At 38.5% G+C, this 21,101-nt stretch overlaps 2 protein-coding genes and 1 pseudogene across 4 annotated transcripts in view; 2 read left to right on the top strand and 1 right to left on the bottom strand.

Annotated features, from left to right (window-relative positions):
- The window catches only part of LOC149107135 (uncharacterized), a 16,962-nt gene extending 13,152 nt beyond the window's left edge, over positions 1-3,810 (top strand). Inside the window, exon 2 of the mRNA XM_089297181.1 lies at positions 1-3,810. This exon is cut by the window's left edge and continues 6,147 nt beyond it. The gene's annotated coding sequence lies outside the window, so the exon portion shown is untranslated.
- LOC110051350 (uncharacterized) overlaps positions 1-21,101 on the bottom strand; it is a 434,502-nt gene that overhangs the window by 39,532 nt on the left and 373,869 nt on the right. The gene's annotated exons all lie outside the window — the stretch shown is intronic.
- Positions 6,228-7,670, top strand: LOC149107134 (uncharacterized; annotated as a pseudogene).

The raw sequence follows: 21,101 nt of genomic DNA, 5'->3' as shown, positions 1-21,101 counted from the left end.
GATGGAAGGTGACGAAAGGCGTGAAAGCCAAATAGAAAATTTGAAAGGAAAAGAGACAAATTGCGTTCAACCTGCGATCAGACGTTCTTCTTGTAATTTTTTTTTTTTTTTGCGAACGGGGGAAGAGGAAAAAAGAACGCCTGATGCATTTACTTCACGAGTCGCCCACCATCCCTTCGTTGCTTTAATACCTGTCAACAGCGATGTTATCTATTGTCATGCTATGTAAAATGTGAGCCAATCAGATTTTACCGGAAATTCATGGGGTCGGTTGGAAGCGCGAAAGAGACAAAGCGCAATGTACATGCTTACTTACCAGGCAAGGAGAATAGCAAGTTGAAATGTCTCTTAATGTTTGGTTAAAGAAACACAAACTCGGTGGAACATTAGAATCTTTTTTATCGGAATTAATCAAAAGAGCGGGAGTAAAGATTACAACAAACATACTCCTGGTGACTCCTCGCAACTGCGTCAACTGCACATGTTTTTGACACTTTCGATAAATGATGATTGATAAATGACGCTCCCGCTTTCGCTCCAGATTCTGGACTACGGGCAGACGATTCGGAAGTAATTGTATATGGCGTTCTCATTTTCTCCTTCCCCCTGCTGTTTAAAAAGAACGGCTGATCGCAGGTTAAATTGCGTCTTTCAATTTTTTTTTCTTTATGAAGACAAGCAATAGACTGCAAGGCTGACACTACGTGAAAAACGTTTCGAGACACCAACATGACAAGAACCGATAAAGTAGGATCGCAACAGTGGACGGCTGTTTCACCCTTCTTCGGGCTCGTCAGCACTGTGTAGCGAAGACATGTTACGCCAGCCCAAAAGCCAACGCACATAAATTGCAAAATGAAGTTCCGTACTTTGAACTCACTTGCGCCCCGAAACACGCGCTGCCACATCACGTGTTTCGGGGCGCTTTGCTTTTCGAGACACCAGTCTTGACACTTTGTCTCCTTGCGCCCTGAAACACGTGATGTGGCAACGCGTGTTTCGGGGCGTAAGTGAGTTCCACATCACGTGTTTCGGGGCGCTTTGCTTTTCGAGACACCAGTCTTGACACTTTGTCTCTTTGCGCCCCGAAACACGATCCTACTTTATCGGTTCTTGTCATGTTGGTGTCTCGAAACGTTTTTCACGTAGTATCAGCCTTGCAGTCTATTACTTGTCTTCATACATTTTTTTGGCTGATCAGATCTCTTGTAGATCCTACGTTGGCAGCGTTTATCGTATGTGATCCCTCGCAGTTTCTGGTTTCTCATTTTTTCTTTATGCCCGTTTGTAAAAAAAGAAATTCGTGCACGAATACCATCAATCCGGGTATTTTCCTCGGACAGGCATTGTGGAAAGGTAGTGTCTCTCCGCCGATGCACACTGACGCGTCACGTGGTCAATTTAATTCAATAAGAATAAGAGAAAATTTAGTTGTGAACTATAAAACTCGTCCAAGAAATTTTTTTCTGTAAACAAGCGGGCTGATTGAAAGTTTGATTAATCTTAATTTTTTGGGTTTTGTCTGTTTTCTTTTCTAAAATTTACATTTGGCTTTCACGTCTTTGATCTAAAAAAGTTGAAAATATTTCAAAAAGAGAAATGCAATTAGATGCACTTGTAATTTGTATTTATAAAATTCCTAAAGTGTACTGAACTGCACCATTTTCTTCTTTTTCGTTGTAAGTAATATCGTGATATCATTATCATTATCATTATCATTATTATTATCATTATTATTAATATTTATTATTAAAATAGTATCATGTTTTTTTAAAAAACTATCCTGCTTGGATGGTAACAATACCGAACACTGAATCTGGTTTAAAAGAGTCCAAGGAAACTGTTAACAAGAAGAGAATATATGCCGCAGTAACATACATCAAGGGCTCTTCAGAACGCCTAGAAAAAGCATTTATATCACACAATATCACACTTGTCCACAAGCCTTTCAATTCTTAAGACCTCAACTAGTTTGTGTTAAGGATAAAACAGAAAACCTTAAAAAGTGTGGAATAGTCTATCACATCCATTGCGAAGAATCTGACAAAGAATATGTTACGAAACTTCTTGTTTATTACAAACTCGAGGAAAGGAACATTTTTCGAGGAATTCGTCAGCTGTTCATGAACATTGCAAGCTCACCGGACATTCAATGGATTCTAGCAAAACAAAAGTTCTTGCCTCGGAAAGCAACACGTTCAAACGCCGCGTAAAGGAGGCAATCGAGTTAGATTACGTAAGCCCTCTTAGAACAGAGAAAATGGCTTCGAATTAGCCAGCATCTATGACACTATTTTAGCCCCCTCGAGACCGTCATGAACATATAACCCTTCTTAACATTCAAATTGTATTGTGGCTGACGAAGTTCGGTAGATCCGAAGGAAATATCCCACTTTTTGAGATTTTAAATTGCGCTCTGAGTACAGAAATTTATTCTTTTTATAATTTTTAAAATCATGATTCCAGAGCAGGAAAACAATATTTTTGAGTCTCTAATGTTAAAGATATTTTATGAAATTCTAGCCTTCATATGAGTAACGCAAACAAGCGTTACAGAAAGCCGAACAAACAACCTTGTCACGTTAATCTCCGCACGTGTTTCGGGCAAAAGTTCCCACGAGGAAATGTTGTTATCAAAAGAGTTTCCTTGCGTGTTTTACGCTATGTTTTGGCAAGAATAACTATTTCCTTTTCGGTAACCCACAACGCGGTCCAGGAGATCGATTAACCTTTGAACACTGGAAAACAGGTGACCAAAATGATCAAAGGAGCCCGAGGCGGCATCTGACCCGCGGGGTTAACTCGCCAAGGTTGTGCATCTAGAAACATTGCTGAGAATATTTGTTGATCAGTTTTAGTAATTCATAAGAATTTTGGTTGATTAGGGTTAGTAATTTAGCAACGTCAGCTTTCTCAGAGTTAGTACGTGCACGTATGATTTAGGGACTGCGGAAACCGCGATTCCCATGACCATACGTGATCGAGATAATTCTCACTATCTTTTGGCCAAGCCCAAAACGCCGTTTACCGCAGGCATCGTTGTTTCTTTATTCTTTGTCTTATTTCGGAAACACCGTATTAGTCAATCGCTGTACAGCTTGCTAATGCGTAGCTATATAATCGCGAGTTTTAGTTTTGTAAAAGGGAGAGTCCAGAAGAGAAAAGAGTTTGTAGTTGGATGTAGCGCAGAGTACGCTAACAGCTCCGCCCCAGCATTAAAAAATCTCTTTGGTAACACTAATATCAGGTTGTTATTTTTCCATTTGGAGCGGTTTTCGTAAAACTATAACACCAAAGTTATCACTCAAGCCATTCACAAGGATTACCGGTACGGACAATACAGTGAACCAATCAAAACTCGAACCAGGAGCCATAATCGGGGACGGAGACCGTAAGCGCGCGCCATTTCTAGTATTGGGGTTGTCCCCATGATAAGGGACAATAATTCTATTTTTACAACAAATTGCGCCATCGCCTGCGGCAAACGCGTGTACATGCTGCGAGGATTTTTGCGGATGTCGCGCGGGGGGAATGGCGTCCGAAATTCCCGAAATTTTTCATGTTTTTGGCCCACAACTCAACGCGTTTACTTCTGTTGGAATTTTGCTTAATATCTTCGTCGTAAGCTGCTCCAGTTTGAGTGAAGTAAGACAGTGTCGAATTTAGGTGTGTTCCGCTTTAAAGCTTAGACATCTATCGCTGACCAAGTTGTGTTCCGACGGATGCTTCTTTTACATGAGCTGTGCATTACTCCACTTTAAATTTCACATATGTTGATGATTAACAGCTTTTCCATTACACAGCGAAAAACTAGCTGGATATATTTAGATATAGCAGAGCTTCAGGACTTCATAGTTTTCTAGCTCCTCTTGCCACACGCTTGCGAGGAATTTGCCAGTCTATCGCGACCGAAAAGTAAAACAAAATAATTGCTAGTTTGAGTTTCGCCTGAATTGTAAGCAACGCTTGATGTTTCATCAAGGCCCAATAACTTTACGTCCGTAGAAACTGCTCGGTTTTATTCGTGTAAAAATTCAGTAAATTCTCTGTTGTCGATGAATGAGAGCGCCCGCCGATGCTTGTTTTGTACAGTCAGTAAACATGACAAATTGTACTTCCGCCGCACTTTCGTGTGAAATTGTACATCGAACTCAAACAATAACTCTATAGTTTTTAAATATGTTTAAGATTGATAAATGTTTGAGAACATATTAAAAGCTAAGCTGAAAATATGCGAATAAAGCAGAAATAATCAGCAAAGTTGCGATGACGCTTTCTTTAATCAACTTCGAATAACGATTTTGATTTTGTTGATCGAGTTATAAAAACTCCTTGTCTATTTTCATTTTCGCAGTGTAAAACTTCACTATGCTTATGTTGAAGAAACACACATGATGTTAGTAGCCTTTTTTGCATTCGTGAAATTTGTTGCAGCATCTCAAAACAAAAGATTGTCAAGATTTGTTGACAATTGAAAATACCGACTCGGACTTGAAAGTGCACGAGCTGCACTATGCAAATGAGCTAATTGTACGCGTCAGACTTTCCTTTCAAAAACCTTTGCAAACTCACCAAACAAGCAGAGACAATAAGAAACCGTCAAAACAGGTTTTGGTTATGATTAAACATTGTCTGAGAAACTCACAAATTAACTCGATACCAGAGTAGAGAGTTTTCTTGCTATATTCTTAAGCATACGCGTGAGCTTACAACTAGCGTGAGCAGATCTTATTATTCATTCCCAGCGCGAGATTGAAGTCTTGTTTTCGACCCTGAAAAACCCACCTTTTCCGTTAGCTCAGAGCATTAAACTACATATAAGCGCCCTGGTTCGTATTCCCTGCCATCGCTGTGAAAAATACGCAAGAGAATCTCTAACTCTCACCATTTGATCACGCAACGTGACAACATCCACGCGAGAGCCCCTGACATGTGCGTGAATACGCGCGGATATATGACGTCAGGATGGAGCAATTTGTTCTAAAAATAGAAAAATTGTCCCATATCATAGGTGCGCGCGAATCCCGAGACTTACGGTCTCCGTCCCCGATTATGGCTCCTGTTTTTTATTTTTTTTGGGGGGGGGGGGGGGAGGGGTCTTTGTTTCCGGGTCTTAGATCTTAGGTCTTAGATTTCGGGGTCTTAGTTTATTGATCCTCGGCGGATCAATATCAGCATGTGGGCAGATGACCTTATATAAAAATAACTATATAAAATTATCAAAATGGCCTTATGTAATTCATGACTCCAAAATAGCCTTATGTAATTTTATTCTTAAATCGGCGTTTTGATCTCATCAATACCTATAATGAATGAAGTCGCCCTATGACGCAATGAGCAAATCCATCATTAAGTGACGGTATACCAGCCAGTTAAATAGACATTGACACACCACAATAATTCTTTATCAGTTTTATTAATGCCATGCTTCTTACACTTTTTGGTGTTCTTTCCTTGTCGATAAGAAAACTATTGTTAAGGAATAAAAATTGAAGCTAGAATGTATTTGACAGACAAATTAACTTGTTTCTTGGTGCATTGTAGTGTAAATTATTGAATTATCTATAACATAATCGTGGAATATTTCAGTGTATTAAAAGGGCTACGTAAGGCTAGGTTTCTTATCTGTGTTTTCGTTATACTATGTTATCTACTGATACTTCAGAATGAAAACTTGAATTCATTCATAATCCATTGAGCACCATCATTTTTCGTGATTTTCCAGCTGTGTTTGCTTGCCTTGGTTAATTTACCTACGACGCCAATCGAGAAAATAAAATAAAATTGACATCTAGTCTTTAAAAGCGCTCTTACTGGAAATAATCACGTTAGGTTCCAAAAGTTTGCAGGACTTTGTGAACCAATTTTATAGCTCAGTAAATCTTGTTCATTTTATCGACCTTTTTGGTCATTAAAGTACGGCTGTTTGATTGAAATTCATATCTCGTATACAACCCGGGAAGTTGGGATTGTGCAATCTTTTTCTTGTTCGATTTTTTTTAACACTTCGCGGTAAAACGTGAAATGACAAAACTCTCACCCATTGCAACTTCTACATACTATCGTGTTCACCTCTTTCAGTTAACCTTAATTCTTTGTGATAGTTTTCCAAGATGTAAAAAATAGCAGTTGAAAAAAGCGGGAAAAGGTCACGATACTCACCTGCTCTCTTGCTTCACCGTCTCAAAAATAATCATTTACGAAAACCGATTTTGCCGCCTTCGCATGCAATTGTTTCGATAAGAGCGAAATAAAATGTTCATTTTTTTTTCATAAGAAATAACGCAAAAAACTATAATGCGGCGATCTAACGAAAATTATATCTATTTTTTTTAACAAACAGGAGGTGTACTGGGTGCCGCCGCAAAAAATCCCTCCGAACAGGAAGCTTTTTCAGTGTGTTTCCCAGGCTTCCTCTTGGAAAATTTGTCCTGTTAATTTACCTTTGGAGCGAACGTGAACTACGTCCAACTGCTGCTAGAATGCTCAGTTTGACAAAGAACACTGTTGGGAATGTGTATGCTGTGATCAGACACTATTGTGGCAGAGATCTGCACGACCGACCTATTGTCCCGTTTGGCGGCAGAGTGTACGTCGTTAAAAGCGATGAAAGTTAATTCAAGCACAAGTAGGTCTTCTATGATTCTGTATGTATGACTGCGAGGGATGCGCTTATACAATTTACTTTCAATGAACTTAAGGCAGTTCAGGTGAAGTGACAATAAAAAAGATGATTATTTTACCCTAACTTTACTTTAGTATGAATAGAACGTATTTCATCTTTCATCTTTCTTTCAGTATCAAAGAGGGCGTAGAGCAAGGAACGGACAATGGGTATTCAATTCGGTGTAATATCCACAGAACACTCCCCGTTTAGAGGATATCATCAAGTGGCGCAGCGTCGAGATAGGGCAACCCTCTGCCGGATCTTACAAAGGGTACTCCTCCCTGACTCAGATATCCACACAGATGACTGGGGCGCCTATCGGAACCTGGATCGTTACGTTGCAAACGTAGCTGTACATAGGATAGTTGTCCACCGGAATAACTTTGTGGATCCTGCAACGGGGATCCACACCCAAGAGGCAGAGTCTGCTTGGGCACGGATTAAGTATCACGTAAAACGAGAAAAGGGGATTAGAAGTCTGGATATCCAAGGTTTCCTTGATGAACAGATGTGGAGTGACTGGCGAGGAGCGGGAAACTTATTCCACAATGTCATCATGGTTATAGTCAACTATTATCCTCTTTAATAAAGAAGACAGGAAAAAGTCAGTTTACGTGAGCTCACGAGAATAGAATGATACAAATCTTGAGCGTGCTAGTTTTGTTTTCATATCAGGTTCTGTTGATACCGGCCGGGTATGCACAGAAAGTCAGGTCCGGTTTCAATCTAAGCATTGTGATGTCATTTTTGCGTGCTCGAATTTTTAAGTATTTTATAAAATCCAGGATTGCAGGGACAACCTCTTCCTGTTAACCTTAATCATTTGTGATGGTTATAACAATGGGGTGGCAGACCTGCACAACTCCCATCCACGTGTAATAGCCGGTTATAGCTGTGCTCTAACGAGTATATCCTTTAGGGATCTGCCCGTTTTGTACGAGACAATAGGGGGATCTTTGAATATTCTTTTAAGTAATGGTTGTTGTTGAATTAAATGCCAATTCTGCATAAGTATTTGCTTTAAGTTAGGCACTCATGGGCGATATTGTGTGAGAAAAGGCAAGATTCGCGTGTCTTAGCTTGTTTACGTTTCGTTACGCAAACAAGCATCACACTAAAATGCACCACGCTAAAAGGCATCACGCTTAAAGGCATCACGCGAAAAGGCATCACGCTTAAAGAGATCATGCGAAAAGGCATCACACTGAAGGGCATCACGCGAAAAGGCATCACACGAAAAGACATCACCTAGAAAGGCATCGTTACAAAAATTAGATGGAATCCGGGGCTTACTCTTCTTACTCGTGTCTTGTAAGATAACAGCCTTCTCAAATAGTTTTTGAGCGATACATTCCGTCTTTGCCCCCTCGCGAGGTCTTAATTCAGTACAGGAGGCGTGCCTTGAAAGAGTTAATACAGCAAGTGAGCAATGGAATCGAAAACGATTGCATTTCTCTCCGATCGGTGAGATCGGCGAGTATTTTTCAAGATGGCGAACAAGTGTTGGGCGTTCTTAGTATGACACTGGCGATAGTACAAGAACCTCCTAAACATGAATTCACTACTGCAGCTACACTTGTCCTTTATTACTTTGCGAGAGGGAGATTACGTGTAGAGACACAAACAGAAGCGTTATGCCTTTTTGCGTGATGCCTGTTTGCGTGATACCTTTTAGTAAGTGTAATACCTTTCGCGTGATACCTTTCTGCGTGATGCCTATTTGCGTGATGCCTTTTAGCGTGACGTCTTCTTGTATGATGCCTTTTCGTATGATGCCTTTAGGCGTGATGCCTTTCAGCTTGATGCCCTTTAGCGTGATGCCTTTTAGCGTGATGCCTTTTAGCGTGATGCCTTTCAGCTTGACGCCCTTTAGCGTGATGCCTTTTAGCGTGATGCCTTTTAGCGTGATGCCTTTTAGCGGGATGCCTTTTAGCGTGATGCCTTTTGGCGTGATGCCTGTTTGCGTGAGGACTATTTGTAGAGTCGGCTAGTTGCCATTCAGTTTTTGATTGATGCATGTACAATTTGGATAATGTGATATCAATTACTGAGTTCTGAATTTTGTCATAGATATACCTCCATACAGGCGAAAACTTAAAAATTACACATTGAAATAAAACACTTTGGCTGTTTTAATATGTATTTAGATCGATTGCAAGCTTGAACTTAACATAAAAGTACTGTAAGCCATGAAGAACTTCATGATCCAGTTGACTACTAATAGACAAGGAATACTGAATAAACATGTAGAATGAAAACTACAATTATAGAAATTTACTAGTTAGCTCAAATTGATGAATACACACGTATAGTAAGTATTTCCGCTTATTGAAAATACTTGTGACGCTTGTTGACATAGTATAAGTGTTTCAGTCCAATTGTCCTGGCTGGGATAATTGCATTGTGGTCTCAGTCAAGGCTATATATTTTAAATTAATGTGCATTTCTCTACCAAGAAGTACAAGTTTGTATGTTAACAGGGTACCAGCATGCAAAGAAAACTAATGTCCGAGAAGTGAGTCACTTCCAAGTTATGATGTCCTGGCTCAAAAGTCATTAGATCACTAACCCTGTAAAAAAGGTTTGTGCTAGCATGATAAATTTAAAATAACACATTACAGCGCATCTGTAATTTGAATTTTCTCAAACAATCCCCCTTTGAAACAACTTCAGTTGCCTTTCAGGCAAACAAAAGACAGAATCCAGCAGCGCTCGCAACTGAAAAATCCACTTATCCCCGGGCTATGGGACATGCAGGTCAGATTGACAATCCTGTTTTAATTTTTGGTTGTTTTACTTAATTACCTCGGTCCCATAAGGTTTTCTTGATATAACTTCAGCTGCCATCCAATATGGAGTGCCGACAAGAGACTTTCTTCTCGGCATTTCACAGAAACTAGAGTCAGACAGCTTCAACTGCAGAAAGAAAAATTATTTGACATTTTTATTAAGTACAAACAGTTCCATATTTTTATAATAATCGTGATCATAACCTGTGACAGGGGTCCAGATCATAACCTGTCCAGAGTCTTTGCTTTTATTTCAATCCAATCCAAACCACCACCCTAAATCTGCCCGTGTGGCCATATACATGTACTTTGTTTGTACCCACTACATCACTTGATGACTTTGTGTGTTTAACAGGACAAAATCATAACAAGGTAATATTAATCAAACTATGATATACCGGTAAATAGCAGGAAATCGCAGGGGCTCATTTACTCGATCGACTTTGCTATCCGGACAACTTCAATCATTCTCACCAAATAACTCAGTCGGAGAAGATGCTCAGTGATTATTGCAACTCGTAGGAATGGGAAACTGTATCTTTTAGCAAGTTTGCTGCAGGTTGGTACAAAAGAGCAACTTGTTTAGAACTTACGGTTAGAACTATTATTATGCTTGTCATACTAACTTTTTTTATTTGACATGCACCTCAACTAGAAGCCTAAGCCACCAATTTTATCAAGTTTCGAATGCCAACAGGCTGTGACCTGTAAATTCTGTTCAACTGCAGAATGTTTTAATAGTTCCGACTCTTTTAAACCAAAAAATGAAAGAATATTTCCTTCCTGTACGAATTTGACATTGCAAATCTGTCGAAATAACTGTTTGTTTCACACAGAGTTCAGTTCTAGTAGCGCTTGTCATGATGAAAAAATAATTGTGTCGCTGCCTTGGGATTCCAAGGCCAGGACGACTTTTTTCATCTCCTTGCATGTATGTTAAAGAGAATTCTAGGAAAGGTTGCTGTAGTACGTCGTTGTTTAGTAAATAAGCCTTTGATTAAGTGGTTCGTGAATAGATGAAGTATAGAAATTACATGTAAGGTTGAGTTTAATTTCGCAAGGTGACCTACCGTAAAACTTGTTGGTTACAAGCAGCGCTGCGAGCGAATTCTTCTTTATCGCATAGTGGTCAAACGTTTGTGAAATAATTAACTTAGAAAGCTACTGTAGCTTACTCTTGAACCCGAAATTTAAGAAATTTGGTATATTTTTGCTTTCTTTGATCAAGCACTACGGTTACATGACGTAATAAAAAACTTAAATATTTTGAGTAATCAGTAGTTGCCTGTGGTTTGAAGCGGCAATGCTTCTGACTCGATAATGTCCGTTTGGATCCAAATGAGCCATTTAAGTTGACCAGTTAACATTAAAACAAAAGCGAAGATTGTCTCAATTTTCGGGTTGTTGTCGCGTTTCGCCCCGGACCACGTGACCTGAAATGTTTGACCGCGGCGAAATATTGAGGCCTAGGAACTAGGCAAGCATTTTGTACGTGGGGAGCTTTCAATCCGACCAAAAATTCCGGTATGAATGTCCGGAAATTGTCTAGGGCGAATGGAACAGACTTTTCTGGTGGCTGCGCCAGAGTGGAAAGCGCCCTCGCATTTTTGTTCGCTTCAAATTTTCAATGACCTCGAGGTTTAAATAGCAAATATAGAAGCATGCAGAGCACTGATACGTCGACACAGTGACTTTTTATAGCCCATGACGGCAGGGACCTTATACAAACCACAACGCAGCGAAAACGTCGCAAAACGAAGGATTTAATGAGTTGTACGATGGTTCTGCACGAGTTATAAGTCTTCGTACACTTCTTAGCCAACCTATACAAAACAAACAAGTACACACGGGGGCTTTATTTTTGTTGGAATCAAACGCTTTCTTGACGAATTTAAGTTAGTATTTATCGACCGACAAGTGGCAAGTAAAATATTAATCCATTTTCGAATACACGTCGCCGTCATCTTTGTCTGGGATGATCGTGGTGATCGCGGCCAAAAGAACTAGCGCTGAAGAGAAAATTGCGAATTTACATAATTTCCAAAAAAAAGGCCAACCTCTTGAGGTATACCCAAATTTTCGAAAAAATTTTCCTGGAAATTTCCGTTCCATTTGATTTTCATCCCGGAATTTCCTGAATTTTCGGTTGAATGGTTCGTTTTTCGGAAATTCAACAATTTCCGGATTTTCTGGAACTTTTCCTGGGAAATTTTCGTACCATTTGACCCCGTTTCGAAAATATCGGAATTTTTGGTCGAATGGTAAGCGCCCCTAGTGTGCATTTTGTACCCGTTCTGCAGTCTGCTATCTGCATTTTGTACTGACCGACTAATTTTCCTTGTGTTTGCGCTAAGCTCTGCCTTCAAACTTCTACACTGTTCACTGTACTCTGCCTCGCTTCCTTTCGGGCCTTCATAAAGTCGGTAAGTATAATGCTAACAGTTCACCTGGCGCAATATACAAGACACTGTTATGCGTTTAGCCCAGGTATTCAGATATAAGCTAAAATTCAGCAAAACAAAAACGATACGCTTCTTCTCTCTGTCTCCAAGATGTAAACTTATATAAGCTGATTGTTTTGAAATGCTGTTTGGAAAACTGTTCAGTTCTTTCCGAGCCAAAATCTTACCTTTGTAATAGGTCAACAACAACATCTTCATTATTACCCTTTGTTCATTAGTTAATACAGAAATATATAAAATATTACTCACTAGGTTAAAAATGCCGGGTTGCCAGGTCGAGCAAATCGACGTCATTTGACCAAGAACGGTCATTCGCAGAAAGTCCGTCCTATGTGAGCAAAAACATGACATGTTTGGTATCTTCTGAAAACTCAAGGAACAAACTACAGTACCACATTTTTCCCTGAATGAAGCACCACAGCTTTCCCAGACCTCACTCAAAACATTAGAATGCAGTTTTGTGAGGTCCTTTGTGACGGCCGCTGGCCGGGCGCGGCGTGGAAGGTTTTACGCTGAGATTTCAAAATGTAGCTGCTGCTTAGCTGATAGGATTTTGTGCATCAGTGTTTTTATATCAGCAGCAGAGCCTCCAAAGAGAGAGGTAAAGATGCTGATAGAAAAGGGTGTAGTAAAGTTGAGAATTTTTTGGAAAATTCCCCTGTGGCTCCGCCAGTTGCATTCTTGGTTCCACCATCAAAACAAGGCTTTCACACACAAAATCATTCCAGCTATATGTAGGATAACTGGTATTGTGCAGTTCCAGAAGATATCTAATTTACTTATCCCAAGAAGGGCTATTGGAATTTCTAAGCCAAAATTTTTAAAGCAAACCATAAACCAAAACTGGAATAATTTTCCAGAGCGATGGAGAGGGGGAGGGGTGGGGGACAATATCTGCCAGAGATCTACAGGTTTTTAATTGTTATTTTTAATTACTGTGTTCATAAGTTCGCATAAATGGACACAAATCTAATTCTGGTTTAGCTAGCGCTGTTGTGTGAGTTTCTAAATATTTCCTGTGTGTAGTCAAGTCTTTCATGAATGGATAAAAGACACATACGTATGTACAGTTATTACTGAATATGCAATGCCTCTTGGACTGAAACTAAAAATACAGCATTTAACAATTTACTGGTGACTTACAAGCTCGAAATGTCACTAAAAATACTTAAAATAGGACAAGAAATTAAAGAAAGTCTCGTAAATAATCGTAGGCTATACTGGAGGCACACACGTGTAATTTTCCAAACACATTGCGCCGGCCCCTGCGCCGGTCTAATAAATATCCTACTAAATAAGATAACTGCTAATAAAGCAGGTTAGTAACAAAACTATGTTACTACATACTTAACAAAGACAATTAAATGCACGCATTTTCAATACAATTAGGAATGAATCAAAGACCATGAAACTGGGGGACGTAAAAACTATCATTTACGTGAAAATATCTCCATCGCAAAATCAGTACTGTATATAAAGGAAGATGGACCTATAAACGGGGTGTCATATAAGCGGGAGGGCTTATAAGAGGCAGTTTACTTGGCTAGGTGTTATTTTCCTGACACTAGACATTAAGTCTTCGAACAAGGGAAAGACCCTAATTTTATGCTTGCCTGGCAGCATTGTTTCAAACGAATGTTAATTATACTACTTTGTTTTCTTGTTTTGACTTCAGTGATTTCCTTGAATATCTATTTGGGACTTTAAATGCCCCCGGCAATCAAAAATTCAATCTATATTTTGACTAAGGTAGTTCATCTCATTTATAATTCTTATCGTAAACTGCATGTGTTTAATACAGCAAACCTGGTTAATTAAGTTACTGAGACTTGCTCTTGCCAGCTTCATTACATTACTGTTATTTTTTTAATCAGTCTCTAATTATCGCAGTGAAACTCAATTAACAGTCTGTAATAATCTACGGTCTAAAGCCTTAATGTGTTGTTAACTATTGCCTATTGTTAAGGCTTTTATTTATCACTGAAACTGTCATCTGATTATTGTTACTCTTATGACGCTAATAAAGGTCACGTGAAAGTGCTTCATTCGCACTTTCACTTTCCTTTGATCTGATGTTGAAGCTTCATGCAAATTTATTCACAAGTGTTTGTTAAAGAAGAGTAAGGAAGAAGCTGCAGAGATTATTTGGTGCTGATTTAAGCCGGACTATCAAAAGGTAGAAACTCTGTCATTTGCTCTGTCAATTTTTAAACAACTTTGCATTTTTCAAGAACTGGTCGTTCGTCTGTAGTTTGTTTTAAACACTTTAGAAGTTTCTCCCAAATGTGATATAAGAAGGTTGTATTAAAGTCAATGTTCATTGGATTTGTTATTGCAGACTTTGATAGTTTTAAGAAACAACGAGAGAACAAGTCAGCAAAACCAATTAAACAGTTACGACATCTACCAGAGTCTGCTCCAGGTATTTTGCTCATTTGTTGTTCTGAGGCATTTTAATCCTACTACTTTGCTTTCGTGCACTCATGTCTCGCTGCCTCTCTTAAGATATTTGTTTTGGCCTTGATCGGTCAACGGCAGCAAAAACAAGGAGAGATTGCACATCTTTTTGTTTCAAGATTAAACCTTGGCTATTTTTCAACCTGCACTGGTAATGAAACTCAGTTGAACGTAATGATTTATTGATTTAACCATTTGTGCATAGCTTTGATCGACGATCCATCAACAGCTTCGGCACCGAAGTTCTCTGTTGATTGACATTTTGAGTAAAACCAGTGAGGTCACTTGACCACAAGGGAAACACTGTTGAAAATGATCTTCTCTGGTCGTGAAGTTTTCGAATCCAGTCAGGACGAAGAGGGCAAATGCTATTTGAGTAGAAGCTTTTAAAGGAAACAACGTAGTCATTTAATTTATATGCGACCACAACTTTGCATTTCAATGCCTGAACACGAATGGAATTTCCTTCGTCTGTAGCTTGCTTGGAAAACTTAAGCCTTGCTAAGGATAAAAAAACTCCAACAAAGTAAAACTTTTAGACAGCTATATTCATGGCCACTTTTCATTTTGCACTTTTCAGATTGCAGATTTTGGAGAACTCAGAGAGGAACAAACTAACAGTGGAAACCAATCAACTATGTCCAACGAAAAATAACGTCTGTAAGTGGTAACTTTTGTTATTATTCAACCCTCTTACTGTGAAGGAAAATAACTTCCAAATAAATGTATAAATGTAATATCAGCCAGAGAGAAAAGTTGTATTTAAAACTTGGGAGTGAAAGGGCAGGAAATAACTTGAGTGTCATGGGATTAATGGCTAACCCTAACCCTAATCCTACGAAAACGACAATCCAAAACAACTAGTCCTCAATTCGTTTACGAGACATTTTGCAAAACATCACGAAATACCGTTAACTGCAACTTATAAGCCCTGGGCTTATACAACTTCGTAAGGGGTTTTGGATGGGATATAACCAGAGGGACTTATATCCCGGGAGGGGAGGGGGGGCGCTTATAAACAGAATAAAAAATGTGTTTCGAAATGAGCTACCGCAGTGTTGATTGCGATACGTTGTTCATATCCTGGTTTTATATTGAGCTTTAAAACCTCGTAATAAATCCATTTCATTTCATTCTTTACCTGAGGAGGGCTTCTATCCGGGGGGGGGGGCTACTTGAAACAACACACAAGTTTCACTAAGTGCTATTTTACTGACACTAGCAATTACGCCTTCTAACAAGGAAAAGCCCCGCATTTTATGCTTGCCTGGCAACACTGTTTCAAACTAATTTTAATTCTACTACTTTGTTTTCTTGTTTTAACTTCACTGACATCTTTGAATATTTATTTGGGACTTAAATTTCCCTCGGCACTCAAACATTCAATCTATATTTTGACTAAGGCAATTTATCTCATTTCTAATTCTTATCGTAAACTGTATGTGTTTAATCCAACAAGCGTACTTGGTTAATTAAGTTACTAAGACTTGCTCTTGCCAGCTTCATTACATTACCTTTATTTTTCTCATTCAAAGTTTCTATTTATGGCAGTGAAACTCAGTTAACAGTAATAATCCACGGTCTCCCGCCTTAACGTGCTGTTAACAATCTCTTGTCATTAGGAAGTTGATTTATCGCTGAAACTGTCATCGGATAATTGTTATTCTTATAACGGCAACACAGGTCACGTGACTACACAGGAATAAACTGTCAAAAGTGAACTGAAGCATGAAGAGCGAGTCACTCTTAAGTTTAATTTTACTTCTTTAGCACTTTCACTTCCCTTTCGATCTGGCGTTGAAGCTTTCAGGTTTATTCACAGGTGTCTGGCAAAGAAGAGGAAGAAAGAATTAGCAATTACTTGGTGCTGGTTTGAGCCGAAACATCAGAAGGTAGAAACTCTGTCATTTGTTTAACAATTTGGCAACAACTTTGCATTTTTCAAGAATGCTTGTCTGAATAAATGGTCGCTCGTTTGCTGTTTGTTTTAAACACTTTAGAAGTCTAAGAATGTATCTATTTCTCCAAAGTGTGATTTAGGAAGATTGTATTAATTTCAACGTTAACTGGATTTGTTATTGCAGACCTTGATAGTTTTAAGAAACAGCAGGAAAGCAAATTAATCCATAAAACTAATTTAAAAGTTTCGGCAACAGAGTCTGTTCCAGGTATTTTGTACATTTGTTGTTCTGAGGCATTGAATTTTAATCCTACTACTTTGCTTTTGCGCTCTCAAGTCTCACTGGCTTTCCTAAGATAATAATTTTGGCCTCGATCGTCGCCTCATGGCACGAAAACAATCAATCGATCCTCTCCGGGAAGATTGCACATCTTTTAATCATCTCTATTTTTCAACTTGCACTGGTAATGAAACTCAATTTAACATAATGATTTATTGTACTCGGCTGTTCAATGTTCTAACCACTTTTGCGTAGCTGTGACAAGCCTTCCATAAAGAGCTTTCGGTGCCGAAGCTCTCTGTTCATTGACATTTTTAGTAAAAAACAAATGTGCTCACATGACTACATAGGAAACGCGGTTAAAACTGATATGATCTTATGGTGAAGCTTTCGAATTCACTGAGGGGCTTGATGAAGATGAAGAAGGCAAATGCAATTTACGTAAAAGCTTTAAAAGGTAGAAACAATCATTTCAGTGATTTGTATGCGACTTCAATGTGTGAACATGAATGGTATTTCTTTCTCTGATGCTTGCTTGGAAGACTTAAGGCATGCTAAGGATAAAAAAAAACTCCAACAAAGTGAAACTTTTAGCTATGTTCATGGCCACTTTTCATTTTTTCTAAGATTGTTTCATTTTTTCTGAGATTGTAGGAGAACACAGAGAGGAACAAACTAACACTGAAAACCAATCAACTGGTTCCCGCGGAAATTAACGTCTGTTCAAAGCAAGTGGTAAATTTCGTATTCTTTTTAACCCTCTTACTGCCAAGGAAAACTAACATCTAATGTTTCCGAAATAACTTTGAAATAAATGTATAAATGTGATATCAGTCAGATAGGAAATTTCTATTTGAAGCTTGTGAGTGAAAGGGAAGGAAATAACTTGAGTATCACGGGAGTGATGGGCTTGTATTAGCACAAGAAAACGACATTCTATGATATCTAGTCTTTAGTTTGCATGTTTATAAGACATTTACACAACATCGCAAAACACATCACAACTACTTGGAATAACACAAAAATGTCAGCAAATGTTATTTATTAGCACTAGACATAAGTCTACCATCGAGGGAAAGCCCCTAATTTTATGCTTGCCTGGCAACATTGTTTCAAAGGAATTTTAATTATACTACTTTGTTTTGATGTTGTAACTTCTAATGTTCATTTTGGACTTTAATTACTCCCGGTATCAAAACGTTTGCAATCTTTATTTTGACCAAGGTAGTTTAAGTTACTTTTCTTACGGAATTTATCTTTTTTATCCAACAAACTTTACGTTACTCAGGGCCCACAGACTACGAGTACACATTTAGTTGTTGACAACTATTTTCTATCGAAAACTAAATGTTATCGAAGACTAATTGTGTTCGATGCGAGCATTCCACAATTTGGAGTGTTCGCTTGTCGATGTCTAAGTCAGGTCAGCGAGACCTTGGGAACAAACGATGGGAAATAATTTACTTCGGATTGCATTCGGTAACAAAACTCAGTTAAAAATAACCATCTACGGTCTGCCTGTTAAATGTGTTGTAAACAATCTCTTTTCGTTTGGACCCCATCTGATTATTGTTATTCTTGCGACGCCAATAAAGGTCATGTGACAACACAGGAATTAACTGTCAAAAGTGAACTGAAGTATGAAGAGAGAGTCACTCTTAAGTTTAATATCGCGTCATTAGCACTTTCACTTTCCTTTAATCTGATGTTGAAGCTTTCAGATTTATTTACAGGTGTCTGGTAACGAAGGAAAAGGAAGAAGTTGAGATTACTTGGTGCTGATTTGAGCCGAAACATCAGAAGGTAGAAACTTTGTCATTTGCTTAACACTTTGGCACAACTTTGCATTTTTGAAGAGTGGATGTCTGAATAAATGTTCTTTCGTTTGCTGTTTATTTTAAACACTTTAAAAGAATGAATCTATTTCCCCAAAGTGTGATCTAGGAAAATGTATTGACGTCAGTGTTTATTTGATTTGTTCTTGCAGACTTTTAAGAAACAACAGGAGAGCAAATCAGCAAACCCAATTAAGTGGCGCACAATTAAACAGTTACGAAATCACAGTCTGTTCCAGGTATTTTGCATATTTGTAGTTCAGAGGCATTTTAATCCAACTACTTTGCTTTCGCGCTCTTATGCTTGTCAAACAGGATTAAGAGTCAGTGACTGAAAATATCGAGAAGGCTGGCCAGGTTAGAAAAATCGAAAATCCTGAAACTTTGCCTAAAGAACGCTTTTAGGGAACTACTTTCGAAAATGTTATTTCGATTTTCTGAGAATTTAGAGTCTTCGAGAAATTGGCAAAAAACGAAAATATAGCTTTTTGCTTCATTAAATATGCAAAAAGTTTCTGAAAAATTGACAAAGTTCTGGGTATTCGCATTGAAACAATTTACAAAACTAGAACACGGGGTAAACTTAGCTTAAGAGCTTTACTTTTCTTCTATCTAACAATAGGAAGTTTGAAATTTTTCAAGCATTTTGAAGGATTCCGTCGACCGTTGAAGAATTGCCTTTTCAAGCCCCTATGAAAACGGCTAAAATTGCGTAGTTTTACGGGCTTAAAACGTACCTTGATATGTCCGATATGGAACTAAAGCAAGTACTGTGCAAGAGTGTGTCGCATCTACTATAATAATATGGAAAAAAATTTCTGGGCAATCGAGGTTCACACAGGTAAAATTCAAAAGTTCGCGACAGTCTCTTCTCAAATTTGCATAATGCGGTATGTTCAGAGAATTCTATTGTTGAGCACTCTAGTCTGTTTTTGTTCCATCTGTGGGCCATGTATTGTGGGAAATGAACAAAAAGATAGTTGATCTGTGCGGGTCCGTAAATGATCCGAGGACCGCAAATGATCCCCAAATTGGACCGCAAATGATCGTGGACCGGAAATTATCCCCGATGGGGACCGCAAATGATCCCGACTAAAAAAGTAACGAATAGCATGGATGGTGGGATGGTGGGGATAGGGAATTGGCGTACGTGAATACCGACGTTTTTATTAAAGCCATTTTATAATTGTAATGGCTTACAACTTGCTTTTTTTCATACTTTCGGCTAAATTTTGTTGCTAACTACGATGTTATGAATGTCACCACTCAATCATGAAAACACGACTTGGCTTGCATTTCTTTGCAATTCTCAGTAAAATTATGATCAGTGCAACATACGTTACATATCCTCCTTTGCTAAACATTGATATTTCAGTGTTATAGTTAAATCACATTTTATCAGCCATTAACGCCACTCGTCTAAAGTTTTAAACTAAAATCTAACCATGAAGCAACTATTAAGGAAGACGCTGTCACCTGAGTAGACCCACAAGCTTACAACGCTTCATCACTCTGTAAAACACCTAGTGTGTAGCACTGGAAATTTGAACAAATTTATTTTGTAATTTTTCCTTGGTCGTATTTTGGCTTTAATTCCTCGGAAATGACTACTTGAGTATTTTAAGACGCCAAAATTCCAAGCTATAGTTATGAAGTTCAGCTTCATGACCAAGCAAGGCCAAGGCTTGCACTTCGTTTTGACAAGTTAGCTGTTTGATAGATGTTTGATACTATCGCAACCGTATGTGTTTTTTTTTCGCCAAGTATGTGTTTTTGCAAGACTTCTAATTCAATAGATCGTCTTCACGTGACGTGTTTTTATCCTCATCAGGCATAAGAGGCGGTATATTTATTTCTGTTTACAATTAGCGTGCTTCCTTTGGAAACCAGAACATTTTGAATTTCAGGGTTATGTAGGTTGCGTGACACAAGGCTACGATCGAGTTTGTTGAAAATATATACTTAACTCATGATTTTGAGCGTTTTTAGAAGTTAGAGCATTAGGAAAAGTGTTTATGTAAATGCTTGTTTGTTTAGTACTGATAATCAGTCGCCTGGAAAGCCAAAGTAAGTTCCAGATGTTTACACCATATTCCGGCCGCCATATTGGTGTACCACGGATGTATACCAACATGGCGTTTTCTTACTGGGCTCTGTAAATTTCTGGAAAACATTTACGACGAATTTCTGAAGTTTGGGGAAACGCACAGGCCTAAAATTTGGAGAAGTGTCTTATTTAGTTATCTCAGTATAGCGTACATCGTAATTTCTTAGCTTTTTCCATTGGTTTGTTTTTCGATTTATTATTATTTTTTTGTTATTGCGTGACAGTGAAAACGATCTGAACCGTTCGAAGAACAAAACAGCAACCGTGGAATATTTTTTTGTAAAATGATAAAACATGTTTTTTAGTTCATAATTTTTGTATATGTTCTCACCTTCCTCTGATATAAATCCAAGTCATTCCTTATTTTTTGATCGGGATCATTTGCGGTCCAATATGGGGATTATTTCCGGTCCTGGGATCATTTGCGGTTCAATTTGGGGATCATTTGCGGTCCGGGTGGCGGAGATTCATATAAAAATAACGGGGGTGCTCGTTGTACATTTTAGGGGTTAATCTTCAAAAGGTCCACCCCGAGAGCTTTTGCGGTACCTTTTACGGGGATTGAGCCGAAAAATATGACAGGGGATGTGTTATGTAAACGGTT

This window comes from Orbicella faveolata, unplaced genomic scaffold (genome assembly GCF_042242905.1).
Source record: "Orbicella faveolata isolate gen_17 unplaced genomic scaffold, um_ofav_v1 contig_27, whole genome shotgun sequence".
NCBI classification, from domain to species: Eukaryota; Metazoa; Cnidaria; class Anthozoa; order Scleractinia; family Merulinidae; genus Orbicella; species Orbicella faveolata.
This window is presented reverse-complemented; position numbering and strand designations above follow the sequence as displayed.